We start from the raw sequence: 21,020 nt of genomic DNA, 5'->3' as shown, positions 1-21,020 counted from the left end.
GCTCCATACTGAGCGTGGGGACTGCTTAAGATTATCTCTTCCTCTCCCCTTCCCCCTGCTCCCATGTGCACTCCCACCCTCTCTCTCCACCAAAAAAGAATAAGTTAATCAAAAAAGCAAGAGGCATGCTACTTAGAGTTAATAACACCAATGAAGTGACTGGAAGTTGAAGACAAGATGTCCTTCATTCTACAGAATTAGGGTTCCTCTCCTTGAGTAACTCACAGTCTAGATGGCCAGGAAGACATTTTATTTTTTTAATGGGTGATTAGTCTCAACTTGTGAATTACAAATTTCTATGTAAACATAGATGAAACAGCAGCTAATTCTACTTTTTTAAATACATATTTTTTATTGAAGTTCTATATGCCAACATATAGTATAACACCCAGTGCTCATCCTGTCAAGTGCCCCCCTTAGGGCCTGTCACCCAGTCACCCCATCCCCCTGCCTGCCTCCCTTTGCACTACCCCTTGTTCATTTCCCAGTGTTAAGAGTCTCTCATGTTTTGTCATCCTCTCTAATCTCTCTAATTTTTCCCACTCATCTTCTCTCTTTTCCCCTATAATCCATTTCCTTATTTTTTATATTCCCCCCGTATGAGTGAGACCATATGGTTGTCCTTCTCCGATTGACTTACTTCACTCAGCATAATACCCTCCAGTTCCATACACGTTAAAGCAAATGGTGGGTATTCATCCTTTCTGATGGCTGAGTAATATTCTATTGTGTACATAGACCACATCTTCTTTATCCACTCATCTTTTGATGGGCACCATGGCTCCTTCCACAGTTTGGCTATTGTGGACATTATTGCTATAAACATCGGGGTGCAGGTGTCCCAGCTTTTCACTGCATCTGTATCTTTGGGGTAAATCTCCAGTAGTGCAATTGCTGAGTCGTAGGGCAGTTCTATTTTTAACTCTTTGAGGAACCTCCACACAGTTTTCCAGAGTGGCTGTACCAGTTCACATTGCCACCAACAGTGCAAGAGGGACTGTTTTTCACCATTTCACCATATGCAACTCCATTAGCTCTTAGTTCAGAGCTAATTACTTCTTAGAAACTCTTGAATGCTGAACTTACTGCTGCCTGAGCAAGGCAATTCTAGCCAGCATAGCATGATGGGTTTTGCTTACATGCATTTCCTGAAGCTTATCTTATGTTTCTGGGCTATTGTTAAGTTGGCAAAACTGTACGCATGATCATTCAGACCTAAAACATGACATATATCACACTCAGGCACTCGGTTTGTCAAAGTGATTTTTCTGTGAACTGTTGTAAATCAGGATGGGAGCTCCAGGACAACTTAGTATGAAGACTATAGTTAGCTGTATTGAAAACTTAGTTAAAGGGATGCTTTATGTAATTTTAATAAAATTAACATTAAGGGGGTTGTTCCACTTAAAAATTGAAGTCAGGAAAAATCTGGACAAAAATAAAAGATGGGACAAACATTGCTAATTCTTGTCACTATTTGTCTTTCTTCCCTGTGTTTTGGTCATACAGGCTATATTTTCAAATTTGTTTTTGAGTTAACTTACAGCTAAGTTCTGACTGTGATCCCACAAGAAATAAGTGGCAAAACTAAGAAATAAACCCAAGTATTGTGGTTTCTGTTTCTTTACCCTTTACTAGCTAATCCTAATTCTAGCCCTTACCAAGTACAGTGTGATGAAGGCATTAGGCCAATGTGCCTGGGTCCCAGGAGGTAAGAGAGGAGGGGGAGGGGGAGGGGGAGGGGGAGGGGGAGGGGGAGGAGGAGGAGGAGGAGGAGGAGGAGGAGGAGGAGGAGGAGGAGGAATGAAGTTGGGACCATGCAGAGCCACTCAGGCATAAAAATATGGGCTTTTATTGAAAGAGCAATAAGAAACCATAGGTGAGTCTTAAGTAACTTAGTGATAAAAATCTCATTAATGATTTTTAAGTATTATTCTGTTGTGTGACGAAAGGATTATATGAGAGTAAGACAACTATTGTAATAGCCCAAGTAAGAGATAATAGCTTAGACAAAAGTTTATAGTGAAAATGGACAGAAATGATTGGATTCATTTATATGTTGAGGTTAGAGCCCTTAAACTTTCTGTTAGATTGGATAGAAGCTGGGACGGAAGACTGCAGTAAGGAGAATAACTAAGATTTTAGCTTTAAGCAGAAGGAAGGAGCAGTGGTACCATTTACTGAAATGGTGAAAAATAGGGCTATAGTCAGTTGTTTCATTTTGAACATGATATGTTTAGGAAGCCTAGTACAAATATCTATTGGGTGTTATTCTATATGTTGGCAAATTGAACACCAATAAAAAATAAATTTATAAAAAAATAAAATGAAAATGTATGCATCTCGAGTATTTCAAAGGAACTGAATCTGAAGGTTGCTTTTGAGAGTAATTAGCACTGTGAGGGCATTTTAAGTCTTTTGGGCTAGATAAGATTAAATGCAAAGAATGTTCTAATATAGAAAGGTTGAGCAGAAATAGTCTGAGCAGAAATGGTACAACTTGGGAAACACTGGTAAAGAGAGGTCAGAGAGGAAAGAGAAAAAAGGTTGGAAAGTTTAAGTGGAAGTAAGCCTTTCTTTTTTTTTTTAATTTTTTTTTTAAATTTATTTATGATAGTCACAGAGAGAGAGAGAGAGAGGCAGAGACACAGGCAGAGGGAGAAGCAGGCTCCATGCACCGGGAGCCGGATGTGGGATTCGATCCCGGGTCTCCAGGATCGCGCCCTGGGCCAAAGGCAGGCGCCAAACCGCTGTGCCACCCAGGGATCCCAGAAGCAAGTCTTTCTAGAAGGAAGGAGTATCAGGTCTGACAAATGCTTCTGATTTGTTCATCAAAATGAAGGCACAGATGTGGCTACTGGATCTGGTGTCAAAGAGGATATTTCCATAAAATATTTTGCATATACTTTGAATAAATTAATCGAGGTGACTCAACCTATAACAAGCTTCTCATATTTAATATGTAATATACTATTTGAAAAACTCTGACTTAAGTCTACAACCATGAAGCCATCCCTATGTTCAAACATTTAATGTAGCCATTGCCCCTAAGAGTTTTTTTTTTTCCCTTTGCGGCCCTTCCCTTCTCTTCATCTCTACCTGCATCCTTGTGTCTCCAGCCAGCCACTTACCTGTGATCTGATGGTATTAGTTTCATTTTCTAGAATTTAATATAAATGAAATTATACTTTTTTCCTGACATCTTGATGTAATTTGAGATGCATCTGGCTGCTGTACCAACATTTCAGGTGCTTTTCAGCATTTCAGGTGCTTTTTACCACTAATCCATCATATGGATATTCTCTAATTGTTTATCCATTCATTTGTTGAAGGACGAATAGGTTGTTTCCAGCTTTGGCTCCTAAAATTAAAGTTTCTAAGAATACCTGTGTGGAAGTGTAGGGGTGGGTCATGTGGCATGTCAGATTGCCTAAAATCCTGACAGTTTTACTTCCATGGCCTATAATTTTGGTGTCATATCCAGGAAATCCTTGTATAACACCAAGTTGTCTTCTAAAAGTTAGATAGTTTTCAGTTTTATGTTTAGTCCCAAGATTTGTTTTGAATTAACTTTTGAACATGTTATGGAGTATGCATTACAGTCACTGTATCTGGGACGCCTGGGTGGCTTGGTTGAGTGTCTGCCTTCAGCTCAGGGAGTGATCCTGGAGTCCTGAGTCCTGCATAGGGCTTCCTGCATGGAGCCTGCTTCTCCCTCTGCCTATGTCTCTCTCTCTCTCTCTCTCTCTCTCATAAATAAATAAATAAAATCTTAAAAAAAAAGTCACTGTTTCTGCTTATGGATATTCAATCACTCCAGTACAATTTGTTGCAAAAATTATCTGTTCACCACTGAATTGGCTTTGGATCTTTGTCAGATATAAGTTGTCTGTTTACATGTGGATCTTTTCAGAACTCTCTATTGTGTTTCAATATATGCCCATCTTGACTCTAATATTACACTGTCATGATTATTATAGCTTTAAAATAAGTCTTGAGTCAGGTAGCTTTTGTCTTCAAAGACAAAGCATTTGTCTTTCAAAATTGTTTCTCAAAATTACCTTGGGTCTTTTAGATCTTTAACATTTCCATATAAATTTCAGAACTAGCTCATTAATTTCTGCAAAAAATACCTGCAAAGTTTCTTTTTTTTTAATATTTTTTTTCAATTTTTATTTATTTATGATAGTCACAGAGAGAGAGAGAGAGAGAGGCAGAGACACAGGCCGAGGGAGAAGCAGGCTCCATGCACCGGGAGCCCGATGTGGGATTCGATCCCGGGTCTCCAGGATCGCGCCCTGGGCCAAAGGCAGGCGCCAAACCGCTGCGCCACCCAGGGATCCCACCTGCAAAGTTTCTAATTGATCTTATGTTGAATCTATAGATCAGTTGGGAGAACTGACAAGATGACAATATGTTATCTTCTGACCCATGAATACAGTATATCTGTCCATTACTTTTAGATATGCTTTACTTTCTGCGGGAAATCTTTTGTAGTGTTCACTATACAATTTTTACTCATATTTTGCTAGATTAACCCTGTGTATCTCAAATTTTATAAGAAGCTATTATAAATTCTGTCTTATTACATTTCACTTGTCAGTTGCTCATAGGCAGTATCTAGAAATATGGTTCTTTTTCATGTATTAACCTTGCTACCTATAATGTTGCTGAAAACACTTCCTAAATATTAGTAGCGTTTTTGTAGTTCTATAGGATTTTGTCTATGATGATTATGTCACATCAGGATGATAGCAGTGTTACTTCTTCTTTTCCAATCTAGATTTATTTCCTTAATGTGTCTGAGCTCTGGCTGGTTCCTTTAGTACAATGTATAATCAACATGATAAAGGCCGACAGTGTTGTCTCTTCTGCCTTTAAGCATTAAACATTTGGACTCAACTGTTAAATATGATGTTAGCTACAGATTTTTTATTGGGTCTTTCGGCCATTTTTTTGGAACTTTTCAACTATTTTCAACCACTTCCTTTTTTTACTTTGCTGTGAATTTTTATCAGAAATGGATGTTGGACTTTGTCAAATACTGTTCTCCATCTCTTGAGATATCAGAGATATTTCTTTTTTAGTTTGTTAATATTTTAGGTGACTTTGATTTGTTTTTAATATTAAATATTTTTATTCCTGCAATATACCTCATTTAGTCATGAAGTACACCTTGTTAATAGGCTGAGTATTTGATTTGACAAATTTTTATTAATTATTTTTCCATCTGTTTTCAAGGTCTGTGTACTGGAAGTGTTATATTAATTTTTTAAAAGATTTTATTTATTCATTCATAAGAAAGAGAGAGAGAGTGGGGAGCAGAGGGAGAAGCAGGCTCCACGCAGGGAGCCTGATGTGGGACTAGATCCCGGGTCCCCAGGATCACACCCTGGGCCTGAAGGCAGAGCTAAACCACTGAGCCTCCCAGGCTGCCCTCCAGATGGCTTTCTATAACTGCTTACTTAATTCCATTGTGGTCAGAAAAGGTATTTTGGGGACGCCTGGGTGGCTCAGTAGTTGAGCATCTGCCTTCAGCATAGGGTGTGATCCCAGGGTCGGGAACCTGCTTCTCCCTCTGCCTATGTCTCTACCTCTCTCTGTCTCTCATGAATAAATCTTTTTTTTTTTTTTAAGTATTTTAAATGACATCAATTCCTTCAAATAAATTGATATGTGTTTTGTTATTAACATGGTCTATCTTTTGGCACGTGAAAAAATGTATCCTGCTGAGTATTCTATAAATGTTAGTTGGATCTAGTTGCTTGATATTGTTGTTCAAGTCCACTGTATTATTACTGATTTTATGTATAATTGTTCACCCATCTGTCAACAGAGGTGGGGTTGCAATCTTTGATTATATTTGTGTATTTGTTTATTTGTCCTTGATGTTCTACCAATTTGTTGATAAAAGTGGGTGCAGAAATACCATAGTCTGAGCAATAAAGGCATGAGGCAGAGTAAGATTCAAGAGATTAATTAAACATGGAATAAATAAGTGGTCAGAATAGGCAAGTCCTTTGGCAAGAAATTTAAGGAAATGTGAGTACTCTGAAAAGTAAGATGAAAATTATTCTAAAATAATACCACTTATCTTACCTCCAGGCATTGAGGTAGGCATGGAGGTGCATAAAAAAAAGCCATCATTAGAACACAAGAAAAAGAAGTGAGCTCAGGGTATAGACTGCTATGTAATAACTGCAAGGACCATTTTCATTCTCTGTAGGAAAAAATACATAATTTTTCATATGTATATAAGTATTCATATACAGATGCATATTCAGTACATTCACATATATCTGTAATTTTTCTAGAAGTTTGCCAACATGATCTCTGAAGTTCTACTCTTCAGTGAAGGAAAAAGGAATCCAAACAAATTTGACAGAAGATCCTAAATGTTTCCTACTTGATAACAAGATATTTAAGTATCTTTAGAGCACTGCCAAAATCATGTAAAGATGTGAAACCTTCAGTTTATAATTAAGTGTATATTAACTTTCGCTTTTTATTTATATAGTTGTTTAGGCCTTTAATTATGTGTGTTCATGAACACAGTATACTTTCTCACTCAGTACCTCTTAAAAGAGAGATATCTCAGGTGTTATTTTTATATTAGTATTGTCTTTGTCAAATTGATGTTGGGATGATTCAAAATTTATTAAATGAGTAGTGAGGCTTTGACCTTTATGTTTTGAAGTTTAAAAAAATCAGCTGTAGTCTCATGGCTCTTTCTTCTGGGGGAGGGGGTGGATGGAGAAATAATTCTTTGATTATAGTTTAGTTCTTACACCTAAGATAGTTTCACTTCCACAGCGTCTAGCTTAATGTGTATACTAGCGGATATTTCTAGTGGATGTGCTGATCTGAACAGTGTTCTTTTTTCATTACCTAATACAATATCTATAAGAAGATGTGTTTTTTAATAATTTGAAAGAACCTGTCATACTTTCCTTAAAAGAATGTGTAATGCCCAGAATAAGCTTTTTCTCATTGTTCTTTCTTTTAATTCCATCCTAATTTACATTGTCACCTTTCAAGATAAAAATTCACTCTTACTCATCTTCTTTTCTCCTGGTGATGCCAGATTCCTAAAACTTATTCTTGAAAATGTACATAGCAATAGAGGTAATACTAGAGGTGTGAAAAGGGAGGGAGTTGTTAATATTTCCTCAAAAGGCATATGTCATGAAAAGAAGTGGGGATAGGTTTTTTTTTCCCTTTTGTTTTGGTAAATTAACATAAGTTTAATATATCTGGACATATTTAAAGTTTGTAGTATTTTCTTACCTTGGGACTATGCTTCTCTTTTAAAAAAGGTCAAGTTCTGAGGGAGTTGCTAATTATTTTCCAAAATAGCTTAAGAGTTCCAATGTTAAAATTCTCAGAATTAGGGGATCCCTGGGTGGCGCAGCGGTTTGGCGCCTGCCTTTGCCCCAGGGCGCGATCCTGGAGACCCGGGATCGAATCCCACATCGGGCTCCCGGTACATGGAGCCTGCTTCTCCCTCTGCCTGTGTCTCTGCCTCTCTCTCTCTCTCTCTCGGTGACTATCATAAATAATAAATAAAATAAAATAAAATAAAATTCTCAGAATTTAACATGCAGTTAGACTAGCATAATAAATATAGTTTCTAGTGCCATTGTTATTTTGCATCTTCTATATGTCTTTCAGCGGCAGGTATGAGAAAGTAGATAGGATGAATCTAGCTAGTGGCAAAAAACAAAATCATAAATAGCTCCTATATTTACCATTTCTATTTTTATTTTATTTATTTTGGGAAGATTTCTCAAGTACATTATAGATAAGTATTGTAATTGCATGAAACTAAATAATTAAACATTTGTTTAATTTGTTAGAAACTTATAAAGATTTAATAAAGAACCTAGAATTCATTGTTAGGTTCTGCTTTCAACCCTCTTTCCACTTACTATTGAAAGTTCTGTTGTCATTGTCACTGTCATGTGGAAATTATCTGTCTGATACATGTAGACTGTAAGTGGGTCCAAACCAGAAACACTTCCTCAGGATGTTTTTAACGCATGGCCCAATAAAGAGACTGGTGTTTGCTTCCCAGAAAGCATGACCATGAGGAAACAGTATTTGTGTTTTTACTTAGGCAACATTGGTGTGAATTGCTTTAATTTTTAATCATGAAACAAAGGATCTGAGAACTGTAGTAATGGCTTACCATGCATCTCTTGATTAGTTGAAGTATTAGTGCAGAAATGTAAAACTGACTGCAGTGCATCCAAAAGGTCCACATCTGGCTTGTGTAATCACTTTTCCTCCTCATGCAAGTCTGGTCTTCCGGCTTTGTTGTTTGATTCTATTAATTGTCCCACAGCCATTTAATAGCTGTAAGACTTTTTAAATATCTCTTCATATCCAAAGATGGAAAATTCTACTGCTTATGCTTTTCTGTTCTAAAAGTTGTTAGTCTGCTTCCTTTCTCGTTTACCTATTATCCCTTTCTCTTACCTGTTTCTTTTTGACATGTGAGTCCAGCCATATGCTGCCGAGTTAAGTGACTGAAACAGACACCTTTCTGTAGAAGAAATTTTTATTTTCATAGTGTATGTTGGGCTTAGTTTTTTGATGTTCCTCACTTGAGTTTTTAAATTCTGCTTCCTCTTGAGACATTTCTTCATCTGTTCCTCAAGATTCCTCTTTGGTCAGCCTACTCTATACATGAGGACTCTAAGTCCCCATTGTGGTTTTACAGATCAGTGTTGATGACCTAGTAGAAATGGTCATTTCTACTCTAATTTCCCCAGAATTGTTAAAAGAAACAGGATAATATGGGTGATTATTGTTCTTTCTCATCGTTGGGACAATAGTGCTTTCATACTTATCTTAAAACAAAAGGAAAACTTCCCTATCTCCCAGGGAAACATCCAAGGATATTGTGGGGCCATCCAAAGATTCTTATGTCTTGATTTCTTTCTTTATTATTGAAGAATAGTCAACATACAGTATTATATTGGTTTCAGGCATACAGTATAAATGATTCAACAACTCTCTACATTTCTTGGTGCTCATCAAGGGAAGTGAACTCTTAATTTATTTAAATACAGGCTTTTTCTATTACTGATTTTTTTTCCTTCAGAAAAGTGACTCCTTTAAAACCAATATTATGGAAATGTATTTCAATAAGAGATAGTTGTCTGAAGGAAGAAATCAGTAATAGTTAAGAAAAAGTCAATATTTAAATTCTGAACTCTTTTCCCAGATATTTTGATTTTCAAACTGAACCAAGTCCAGGACATTTTCTAGGCACTATTTAGCTGGAAACGGAGAAGAAAAAAACACATACAGAAATTATAAGAACAAGCAAAATGTCTTGCTTTGTGGTTTGGTTTAATCCCCGTATAATTGAACTTCTTTGGTAGATGTCCCAGAATATTGCCAGAAGTACTCCTAAAATGATAAGCTCTAACTATGAAATTATCCAATACAATAAATGTGAGTCTCATTAAATTCAAACAAATTCTAAGAAGCATGCTTTTAAAATGCTGGGTTTTCCTGTGGTGATAATTCATTTCTCCAGCACACTGATCAAAGCCTCCAAATATATCGCTGTTTGTAAGCCAAATTTCTCATTTTCTCCCTTACTGATTTTGCAGTGAGTGTAGAACTCAAATAGGTCCATGGTGACTCTTCATGATTTTTAGCTTATGTTGGTCAGACTTCCAAACTGTTCTTTTGCTGGGAATAATAAATGAAAAAACAAACAGATGGGCAAGTGAGTATTTGTTTATGTACACAAACAAAAACATTAACTCTAGGATAGATCAAGGATTTTGCAACCCTGGGAAGCTCTTGATAGCCCAAGGCCATGTCTGAGCTGTGAGCACACAGCTTGGTATGTGAAAATATGAGACTACTGCAAACATCCAGACATAGTGGATTATGTACAAGAAGCCCAGGCATTATTTTTTGGTATGTGTTGAGAAACCTGCTGCGTTTTTTTCTCAATTACCTTTGTATGCTATTGTAGCTTCAGTGCAAGTTTAGCTAAAACCAGCAAGGTGTTTAGAGAGAAAATAGAGTTACCTGCATAGTTGTGTATTGAGGTTATGAGGAAAGTGTCCCTCTATGTCTATTATGAAATATAGACTCCTTCTGTTATTACTAGTTAAATATCTGAAATTCACAATCTTGATTAGTGTTACTTCTAAACCTCCACTAACTGCTAGCTGTGTGATTTAGGCCAGGCTTTTTAACATTTTAGAACCTTGCTTTATCCATTTTCCAAAGGGGATAATGTATGGATATCATAACTGTTTTGATGGCAACATGAAACAGTTCATATGAAGTATTCAGTACCATGAGTAAAAAGTTATTGTGGTTCTTGTAATTTTCATGATTCTAATTATTATCATCACACCTTTACAAATCCCAATCAATACCTTGAAGAGTGCTCAGTCCTTCTTGGTGGCAAGAGGGAGGAGAAAAATCAGTGGAACAAAAGTTGTGGGTGTTCAAACTCAAGAATGTGATTTTTGTGTCACCCAAGCCTGAGGATTCTGCCCATGCAACAGTAGCTCTAGGTAGACTAAGTGCAGCCACATCAAAGCTGTGAATTGAAGCCTGAATCTCTGCACTGTGTGTGTTCATGTTGGTGAAAAGGGCACAGATCTATAGTGCGTGCAGAATTCTCCATATTGAAACATCGCTAAGTATTTCTAAAATGTTTTCACCTGTGGCCACAGCACTGTGGATTTCATTCATCATCCAAGAGTCAAATACTCCATCTGTGTATTAGTCTGTCTTGGATTAATGTCATCATCTCGGAAAGAATTACTTCATCAATGTATTATTATCACAAGGAGGATACCTAATATCTAATATAGGACAAATGAAGAACGGAACATTCAGATTAATTTAGGGAAATGAATAACTTACATAAGCCAAGGAATGAGATGCCCAGTTAATCCATAGCCAAGAGATTAATTTCCTGTGCTTAGGCCAAGTATGTACTTTAGTGCATTATAATATGATCATGTTAGTTACCATGGTTCAATATTCTTCCTTTTGGGTTCTGTTCCTTTGTTTTTAAACTTACTTTGAAATCATTTTTATGTTTGTTTGTTTTGTTTTTTTAAGATTTTGTTTATTCATTCATGAGAGACACAGAGAGATAGGGAGGCAGAGACACAGGTCGAGGGAGAAGCAGGCTTCCTGCAAGGAGCCTGATGTGGGACTCGATCCTGGATCCCAGGATCACAACCTGAGCCAAAGGCAGACGCTCAACCACTGAACCACCCAGGCTTCCCAATGTTAGGTTTAAGACCATTAAACCAGCTTGGAATAGTCACCAGGCTTTATTTCAATGTATATAATATTGCTGACTGAAAAATAATAACCTTTTAGATCCAGAAAGCCTTTTATATCACTCATTAAATTATTTGTATCTATTTATTTTTGAGTTATAGTTGACAGTATTAGTTTCAAGTATAGAACATAGTGATCCTACATATTTATATACATCAAGAAACGCTCACCATGATGTGTAGTTACCACCTGTCATCATACAAAGTTAATACAATCATACTGTAACTTATTTCCTAAGTAGAAGTTTGTATTCTCATTCCCGTTAACCTATTTCACTCATCTCCTAACCCCCTGCACCTTCCACCTGGGCAATCACCAGTTCTTTGAGTCTGTTTTGTTGTTGTTGTTGTTGTTGTTGTTGTTGTTACTCATTTGTTTTCTTTTTTAGATTCCACATATACGTGAAATTCTATGGTGTTTGTCTCTTTAGACTTATTTCTTTGAGTATTATACCCTTTAGGTCCATTCATGTTGTTACAAATGACAAGATCTTATTCTTTTTTTATGGCCGAGTGATATGTGTATGCATATACATACCACACCTTCTGTATCTGTTTATCTCTTGATAGGCTCTTAGGTTGTATCTAGATATAGGATATTATAAATAATGCGGTAAACATAGAAGTTCATATATCTTTTTGAGTTAGCGTTTTCACTTTCTTTGTGGATATATTCAGAACTGGAATTAAGGAATTGTATAGTGGTGCTATTTTTAAATTTTTGAGAAACATTTATACTGTTTTCTATGGTGGTTAGACCAGTCTACATTCCCATCAACAGTCCATGAGAATTATCCTTTTCTACATCCTCACTGGTAGTTGTTATTTCTTGTGTTCATGATACTAGTCAGTTTGTATGAGATGGTGTCGTGTTGTGGTTTTTTTTTTTTTAATTTTTATTTATGATAGTCACAGAGCAAGAGAGAGAGAGGCAGAGGAAGAAGCAGGCTCTATGCACCGGGAGCCCGACGTGGGACTCGATCCCTGGTCTCCAGGATCGCGCCCTGGGCCAAAGGCAGGCGCTAAACCGCTGCGCCACCCAGGGATCCCCCTGTTGTGGTTTTGATTTCTATTTCCTTGATTAGTGGTGCTGAGCATCTTTTCATGTATCTGTTGGCCATGTTTATGTCTTCTTTGGGAAAAAATAGTCTCTTTAGATTCTCTGCCATTTTTAATCAGATTTCTTTTTTTGGTGTCAAGTTGTATGAATTATTTTATATATTTTGGATATTAACCTTTTTTACAGTTACATTATTTGTTCCCATTCAGAAGGTTGCATTTTTGTTGACATTTTCCTTAGCTGTGCAAAACCTTTTTAGTTTTATGTAGTCCCAATAGTTTATTTTTGCTTTTGTTACCTTTGCCTCAAACAATAGATCAATATATATATATATATATATATATACACACACACACACACACACACACACATATATATATATGTTTTTTTGAGATATATATGTCTCAGATGTCTAAGATTTTATTACCTATATATATATATATATATATACACACACACACACACACACACATATATATATATGTTTTTTTGAGATATATATGTCTCAGATGTCTAAGATTTTATTACCTATGTTACCTTCTGGGATTTTTGTGGTTTCAAATTTCACATTTAGATCTTTAATCCGTTTTGAGTTTGTTTTTAAATATGGCATGAGAAAGTGGTCCAGTTTGATTCTCTTGTACATAGGTGTTTAGTGTTCACACTACCATTTATGGAAGATCCCTTTTTTCCATTATATGTTCTTGCCTCCTTTGTCATAGATCGACCATGTAAGCCTGGGTTTGTTTCTAGGATCTCCGTGCTTTTCCACTGATATGTTTGTCTGTTTTTGTGCCAGTAGCATAAATGTTTTGATTACTCTAGGTTTATACTTTTAATTTTGGGCTTGTGATACCTCCAACTTGTTCTTTCTCTAAATCGGTTTGGCATTAGAGATCTTTTGCACTTGCCTACAAACTTAAGGATTATTCTAGCCCTATAAAAATACCATTTTGATAGGGATCACATTGAATCTATAAGTTACTTTGGATAGTATAGCCATTTTAACAATAATGATTCTTCTAGTCCATCAACATGGTATATATTGTGTCATATTAAGTTTCTCTCATCAATGTCTATGGTTTTCAGAGTACAATCTCTTACCTCTTTGTTAAATTTATTTCTAGGTATTTTATTCTTTTAGATATAATTTTAAAATAGTAATTTCTCTTTGTGCTAGTACATTATTAGTATAGAAATTCAACAGGTTTTTATATATTTTGTATCCTGTAACTTTACTGAAATTATTTTTTCTAATAGTTTGTGTGTGTGTATGTGTGTGTAATCTTCAGAGTTTTCTGTATATAGTATCCTGTCATCTGCAAATAATGACAGCTTTATTTTTTTCCCTACCAGTATGGTTGTCTTTTACTTCTTAGTCTTCTCTCATTGCTGTGGCTAGCACTTCTTGCACTATGGTGAATAAAAAAAAAAAAATATGGTGAGACTGGACATCCTTGTTACTTCTTATCATAGAAAACTTTGTGCTTTCCCCATTTAGTATGATGTTAGCTGTGGGTTTGCCTTATATGGTCTTATATGTTGAGATATGTTCCCTCCAAATCCACTTTGTTTAGAGATTGTTGACTTTTATTTTAAAGGCATTTATTTATTCATGAGAGACACAGAGAAAGGCAGAGACATAGGCAGAGGGAGAAGCAGGCTTCCTGCAGGGAGCCTGATTCAGGACTTGAGGTCATGACCTGAGCCAAAGGCACAAGCTCAACCATTGAGCCACTCAGGCACCCTTTTTAGCATTTTTATCATGAACAGATGTTGAATTTTGTCAGATGCTCTTTATCTATTGAAATGATTTATTGATTTTTAAATTTAATTTTGTTAATGTGGCTATCATGTTCATTTGTGAATGCTGAAACATACTTAAATCTTGAGAATAAATTCCATTTATTCATTTGGTTGAATTTGATTTGCTAATATTTTGTTGATATTTTTTTCTTTTGTGTTCATCAGGGATATTGACTTTTTTTCTTCTTGTAGTGTGTATGGTTTTGGTATCAGGGTAATGCTCGCCTCATAGATTTAATTTATAAGCACTTCTTTTATAGTTTTTTGAAATAGTTGAGCAAAACTAATATTAAGTCTTCTGTAAGTGTTCAGTAGAATTTACCTGAGAAACCATATCATCCTGGAAGTTTGTTTGCTGGGATATTTTTTATTACTGATAAAATTTATTTGTAAAGTAAGTTTCTTTGGATTTTCTATGCCTTCCTGGTTCAGTCTTGGAAGATGAATATCTTTCTAGGCATTTATCTCTTCTAGGTTGTCCTATCCTTTGGCATGTAATTTTTCATAGTAATCTCTTACAGTTCTTTGATTTATATAGTGTTGGTTATAACTTCTCTTTCATTTCTAATTTTAATTCTCTCTGCTTTTTGGTAAGTCTTGCTAAAGATTATTAATTTTGTATTAGTGTATTTCATTAGTATTCTACTAATTTTGTTAGTACTATACAAGATTTCTTTCCTTGATTGTTTAAATTTCTAGGATATTAATTAAATCAGCCACAAAGCTCTGGTCTCTGGTAATGGTATTTTTTACTAAAATTTTTCCTCAGTGTGAAGGTAGGAAAAATCACTCAGGTCTAAGTCCAAGCATTTTGAGAATTTTTCTCTATAAATTTTTCTACTTTTTTTTTTTTTAATTTTTCTACTTAAATGACTTTATGAAGTTAATCAAAGATAAAGGATCAAGATAAACATTTTTTTTTCACTTGCAGAGAAACATTTTTTTTAAAAAAACAGATGAGAGGCCTTGTAATCTAGTGATATCCTTCATCTATAAATAATATGAGATTGCATTGGTGTTTATAAAACCTCATTTTAAATCACAAGTAATACTCTCATTAACATACTAAAGAATGGCATCACAATTTTTTCGGCAGTAAAAAAAATATTTTTAAGTTTAATACTTAGGTTTCAAATTATTTTTACTCTAGAATTTTGAAGTTCAAGTCAAGCAATTTCATGGTATCTCATGCAGATTTCCTACTTACTGTAAGGTTTTACCACATCAAAAGGTTTGTTTGAAAAAGAGGGGTGGAAGGTGACTATTAATAATCTTGGAAAGAATGGGTGAGAACATAGTAGGATGCTAGATTTCTAGGACAGAAGCGCACAATTTTTGCTCAGCAGATTGGATACTGATAACATCATGGAAATAGGCAAGTAATGTTTCCCACATCTCTCTTCCTGGCTTAAACAACCACTGTTCCCATATGGACAATGATATGTACAGGATATTGATAGGAGAACTCAATACAACTGCAATTTACCAGGATAAAGATAATGTGTGGTGGTGTAGGCATTCATTGAATTTGAGATTTGTCTTATGATTTTATGACATACTTGTTACAAATTTGGTAAAAGTTACTTGTGATAAGTAAATTTCTTTGTGTGAAGTAATGTAATTATTGATTTAATTTCTTTAATGGCTATAGAGCTACGCATAGTTCGTTTCTTCTGTGGGTCCTAGTAGTTTGAATTTTCTAGGAATTTTGTCATATCATCTACATATGTAGAACCACTGCCATAAATACTACAATATCTTTTTATGATCTTCAATATCTGTAGGATCTGTAGTCATCATTCCTTTTAAATGTTGTTTTTGATTATTTGTGCACTTTGTTTCTTTTGATCTATCTCACTGGTGTTTGTCATTCTTATTAGCTTTTACAAAGAATCAATTTCAGGCCTTTCTGACACTTTCGATACTTTCAGCCTTTTTTCTTCTAATATGTTCATTTTCGTTTTTAGGTACAACTTCATCCTATGCATTTTCTGTATGTGGTATTTTTCATTGAGTTTAAATTATTTTATACTAATTATTTTATACTTTATTGTGATACTTTGTTTCACCTGTGGTTTATTAGTAACTGTATTTCTTATTTTCAAGCATATGGAAATTCATAGGAATGTTCCCTATGGGCATCCCTGGGTGGCTCAGCGATTTAGCACCTGCCTTCGGCCCAGGGCATGATCCTGGAGTCCAGGGATCTAGTCCTGCATAAGGCTCCCTGTGTGGAGCCTGCTTCTCCCTCTGCCTGTGTCTCTGCCTCTTTCTCTCTTTCTGTGTCTGTCATGAATAGATAAATAAAATCTTTTTAAAAAAAGGAAATAATTCCATTTTATGTTATGAAAGAATTTTTTTAAATTTTTATTTATTTATGATAGTCACACAGGGAGAGAGAGAGAGAGGGAGAGAGGCAGAGACACAGGCAGAGGGAGAAGCAGGCTCCATGCACCGGGAGCTGGACATGGGATTTGATCCCAGGTCTCCAGGATCGTGCCCTGGGCCAAAGGCAGGCGCCAAACCACTGCACCACCCAGGGATCCCTGAAAGAATTTTTTGCTTTGCATTCCTCTTATATTTTACTTTTGCAGTAAAAAGTTTCCTTTCCATTATCACTGCTCACTTACTTTCCTGTTCGTTTATTTACTTCTATGTTCTACAAACTCCTATTTTTACTGCTAATTTTTTGAAGTGTAGATTAAAATGTACTCCTACAGCTAGGACATCTGTTTACATGTATATGTAGGATAAAATGGTGCTAATACATGATATCAGGGATATAAAGCCCTGAACACTAGAAGCCCAGATTCAATGAGGAGGGTGATAAAGTGCTAGAACAACCACATAATGCACAACTTGACTAAAGGAGTTACTAAATGAAGAAGTATATTCTAAACCTCTTTGCTATCTGGTAATTGCCTTCCTCAGCTTTCTTCTTTTCTATTTCACCAAACTATAAAAGAAATATAAGCACTGCAAAACAAAAGAGTTGCAAAACAACAGAAGAATCTATAATTTCTGTCGTTTATTTGTACTTTGTGACGTGCTAAAAGTCTCCCCCACTAGGAAAAATAAATGCCAGAGACTATAAACCTGTTAAACTAACAGACTGTGCATTTACAAGTCATAACATCTTATAGTCAATCAAGTTCATTACTGGAAATATGAGATGAGAAATAGCAATAAAATACCACCACAGAGTTTCTAATACCATTCTGACTAGTTTTATTGGAGATAGGCTCTTGAATTTTATATCAAACTGAGAATTTGGTTAATAATAAAATACAGTGGAGAATAATGAATTCTTCTCATAATTTGGATATAATAAATATATCAATTTTTTATATTAATAGTAGGGCAAAATAAGTTTTCACATGGATTACCAATTTACTTGTCTTCATAGTATGGGAAGAGTCAATAGGTAAATATGAGCTGCTTTTCTATACAAAAATCCTCTAAATGTTTGCTTTATTATTTTTCCCCAAACCATTATATATAAAGTATTTCCAAGACATAGCATACATGTGAAAATACATTTCTGGACACTTTCTGGTCACATAAATCAGTAAGCTCAAGCAGATAAAACAAGGTAGACTTTAGATTTGGGCCATCACCATGTCTCCTCTTGACTTTGTCTTAAACTTCTAGCAAGCTCTATTACTCAGCTTTTTTGTACATATGCACTTTTATAATATTTTCTATTTTGTCTAGAGGCTTCACAACATATATTAAAAACCAGTACATTTTGATTTTGCTTATACCACAGTGCTATGATTTAAAATGTGCAGTTTTCTAAACTTTGCATTTTATTTGCTTCCATTTTGAATGTGATTTCAGCTAGAAGTTGAGAAGAATATTCAATTATTCATTAATGTATCCTTGATGAACAAATTTATTCAACTGAATATTTATTAAACACTTGATATTTGGCAATTACATAGGTGTAATCAGGTTGGAAATATTTTTCTTAGTTTCCCTTCTGAGCTTGGAATCATTAAGTTATGAAAGCCCAGTTCTTTTTTTTTTTTTTTGAAAGATAGAGAGAGAGAGAGAGAGAGAGAGAGGCAGAGACACAGGCAGAGGGAGAAGCAGGCTCCATGCAGGGAGCCTGATGTGGGACTGATTCAGGGACTCCAGGACCGCGCCCTGGACTGAAGGTGGTGCTAAACCACCGAGCCCCCCCCCCTCGCCCCCCGCTGCCCAAAACCGCAGTTCTTATTCAGCAATGAAGTTCTTTGTCGGAATATAGTGAAAATATTTTTTAGACCAGGATTAATGCTATTTTATAGCACATTTTAACTATTCCAAATGCAACCCTCTCTTTCAAAACATTCTTTTCAGTGTCCAAAGAACTGGAAACATACCAGATCTCTGACATCCTTACATAGCCAAATATTGGTTCTAATTGGGAGACACTCAAACAATACTGGAAATAAATAACAGACATCAGCAAGCTCACCAAGGTGAACTTTTGGGAAATTTAAACAAGGATTTATATTCATCAGGCACAATCACTCCCAGTCAAGCACATGCTAATTTTATACAGGGATTTTAGGAAGTATAGTGATCAGGGATCAGCTGGCTTTCATTGACATGAATGAGTTGATGTCAGTTGTAGAAGCTTGGGGCTCTTGATTGATTGGCATTGAAAAATGTGTTCACTGGAACACAACTGGCTCCATAATTTGGAAGTCCCAATACAAAATAAAGATATGAGATCTTTTATTCAAAAGGCAGGGGAAGAACCCCATTTTTCTTTCTTGCATGGTCTGTTTAGTGATGTGTCATGGCATTTTTGTTTTGCCATTTAACATCACATTTTCTTGGAAAGAGTAAATATAGACCCTTACAGGAGACTTAGGCCTGGTATTTGGACCTACCGCATGAGTTTCCAGGCCCTCATTAGGGGAACAGATGTTGGCAATGGTGGCTGAGTGGGGTTGGGAAGGTTCTCAGCAACCCTTTCCCATAAGAATACAGAGTGGTGTTGAGTAGTGGGATTGCACATGAACCAAGGATCCAAGTGAACTTATGCTTCATGGATCCGTTGGGCTTCATTAATAAAACACACATTCCAAGTTAAAATTAATAATTATAAGACAATGACCATAGATCATTTAACCCCAGGCACTGGTCCTTTTCTGAGAGCAGTCCTTTATTGGTCACATGCTCATTCAGGTGGCTGTGCATTGGAGTAAGTTCTATTTTATTGGCTAAAATTAGAAGTGCGGAGCTAGCTCTGCAAGGAACTTCCCATGGTTTATGCAGTGGAATAAGATGAGCTGTTCGAATCCAGTTCTCATAGTGCTTCTTCACAAGCCTGTACAAAACTATCACTTATTGTTTAATTTAGTTAAAACTGGTTCTGACAGCTACATTTTGCCATGGCTATAAAACAATCAGCCACATCCTGGAAGTGCAGAAAGTTCTTTTATTTTCAGTCTCTGTCTATAGTAGAGCCCTTCAAGGATCATGTGGCCACCATTCTTGTCAAATTGTTTGAGGGTAAAGTTGCACTTGGATAGGTATCATTTTCAGTTTCTTTTTTTTTTTTTTTTAATTTTTATTTATTTATGATAGTCACACACAGAGAGAGAGAGGCGGAGACATAGGCAAAGGGAGAAGCAGGCTCCATGCACCAGGAGCCCGATGTGGGATTTGATCCCGGGTCTCCAGGATCACACCCTGGGCCAAAGGCAGGCGCTAAACTGCTGCGCCACCCAGGGATCCCCTCATTTTCAGTTTCAATGTCAGTTTACCTGAAATATGAATCACCTGTCAGGACAGTGAATGGAAAGAAGCACTTGGTACTCTAGACAAAATATGTGGACAACTGCAAAATATTAAATATAACAAACTATTATAAGAAGGATGTTGAAGCCTTTCCAGAACCATGCTCTGACGTTTTCCCCATGCAAGCAATGTGTATGTTGCTAGACCTAGCCAAGCTGAATTTTCTTCTTAGCTTAGATAGAGTATTGCATCACACCTGTGATCTTAATCTTGAATATGGCATGGAGTGTTAGCAAGATCATAGATACACCCACTGGTTGGCCAAAGAAACTAATGCTATTCTGTTTTTTTTTTTTTTAATATAATTACTTTGGCTAGTAAAAATAAACTTGTTTGTTAGGCGCTGAGGGAATGGAATTTATTTTTAACGTTGCTCATCCAAATGGGGCACAAATTTTTTATTATCCTTACAAGTTTTCCAGCTAGTATGGATGGGATTATTATGCTTAGGAATATGTCCCATGAATTATCATTTAATACTTAGGAAAGATTTTTATCCATTCAGATGATTTGTAAAGAGACAAAATCTTTTAAGGGTACTCCGAGGGTCATAAATTTTGAATGGTCGATAGCTCCATGAACAATTAATCTTGACCCTGATCTGGCATTTAAAACACTGATTTCCATAAAGGGAAAATAATCTAGTAACCATAAAAGAGACATGTTCCATTTTATAGGAAATGTAGACATTGTCTCTGGCTATTGTTGACACAAACAGTAATTGTTAAATCCCCAGAAATCCCTACTTCCCTCTTGGGGAGTGTGGGTTTTCCTATATTTATGTATTGTTCATACCATCTATTAGTGGTAAGGGAACATACCTTTATATTCTTAAAATTGGCTACACTAGCAATAATGTTCAGGTTGAAGTTCTGATTACATAACAAAAGAATTTTCTAATTCTTACGTAGTACCAAAATATACCTCCTTGGGGGGGAAAAAGGCAAATTAGTAGAATTTCCTTCAAGTAATAGATGTGAGACAGTATAAATCATAATGAAGTATGGTACAACTACATCTACAAC

At 35.8% G+C, this 21,020-nt stretch overlaps 1 protein-coding gene across 12 annotated transcripts in view; it reads left to right on the top strand.

The window, feature by feature from the left end:
- LOC140641224 (palmitoyltransferase ZDHHC2-like) overlaps positions 1-21,020 on the top strand; it is a 464,956-nt gene that overhangs the window by 358,454 nt on the left and 85,482 nt on the right. The gene's annotated exons all lie outside the window — the stretch shown is intronic.

This window comes from Canis lupus, chromosome 10, assembly GCF_048164855.1.
Source record: "Canis lupus baileyi chromosome 10, mCanLup2.hap1, whole genome shotgun sequence".
NCBI classification, from domain to species: domain Eukaryota; kingdom Metazoa; phylum Chordata; class Mammalia; order Carnivora; family Canidae; genus Canis; species Canis lupus.
This window is presented reverse-complemented; position numbering and strand designations above follow the sequence as displayed.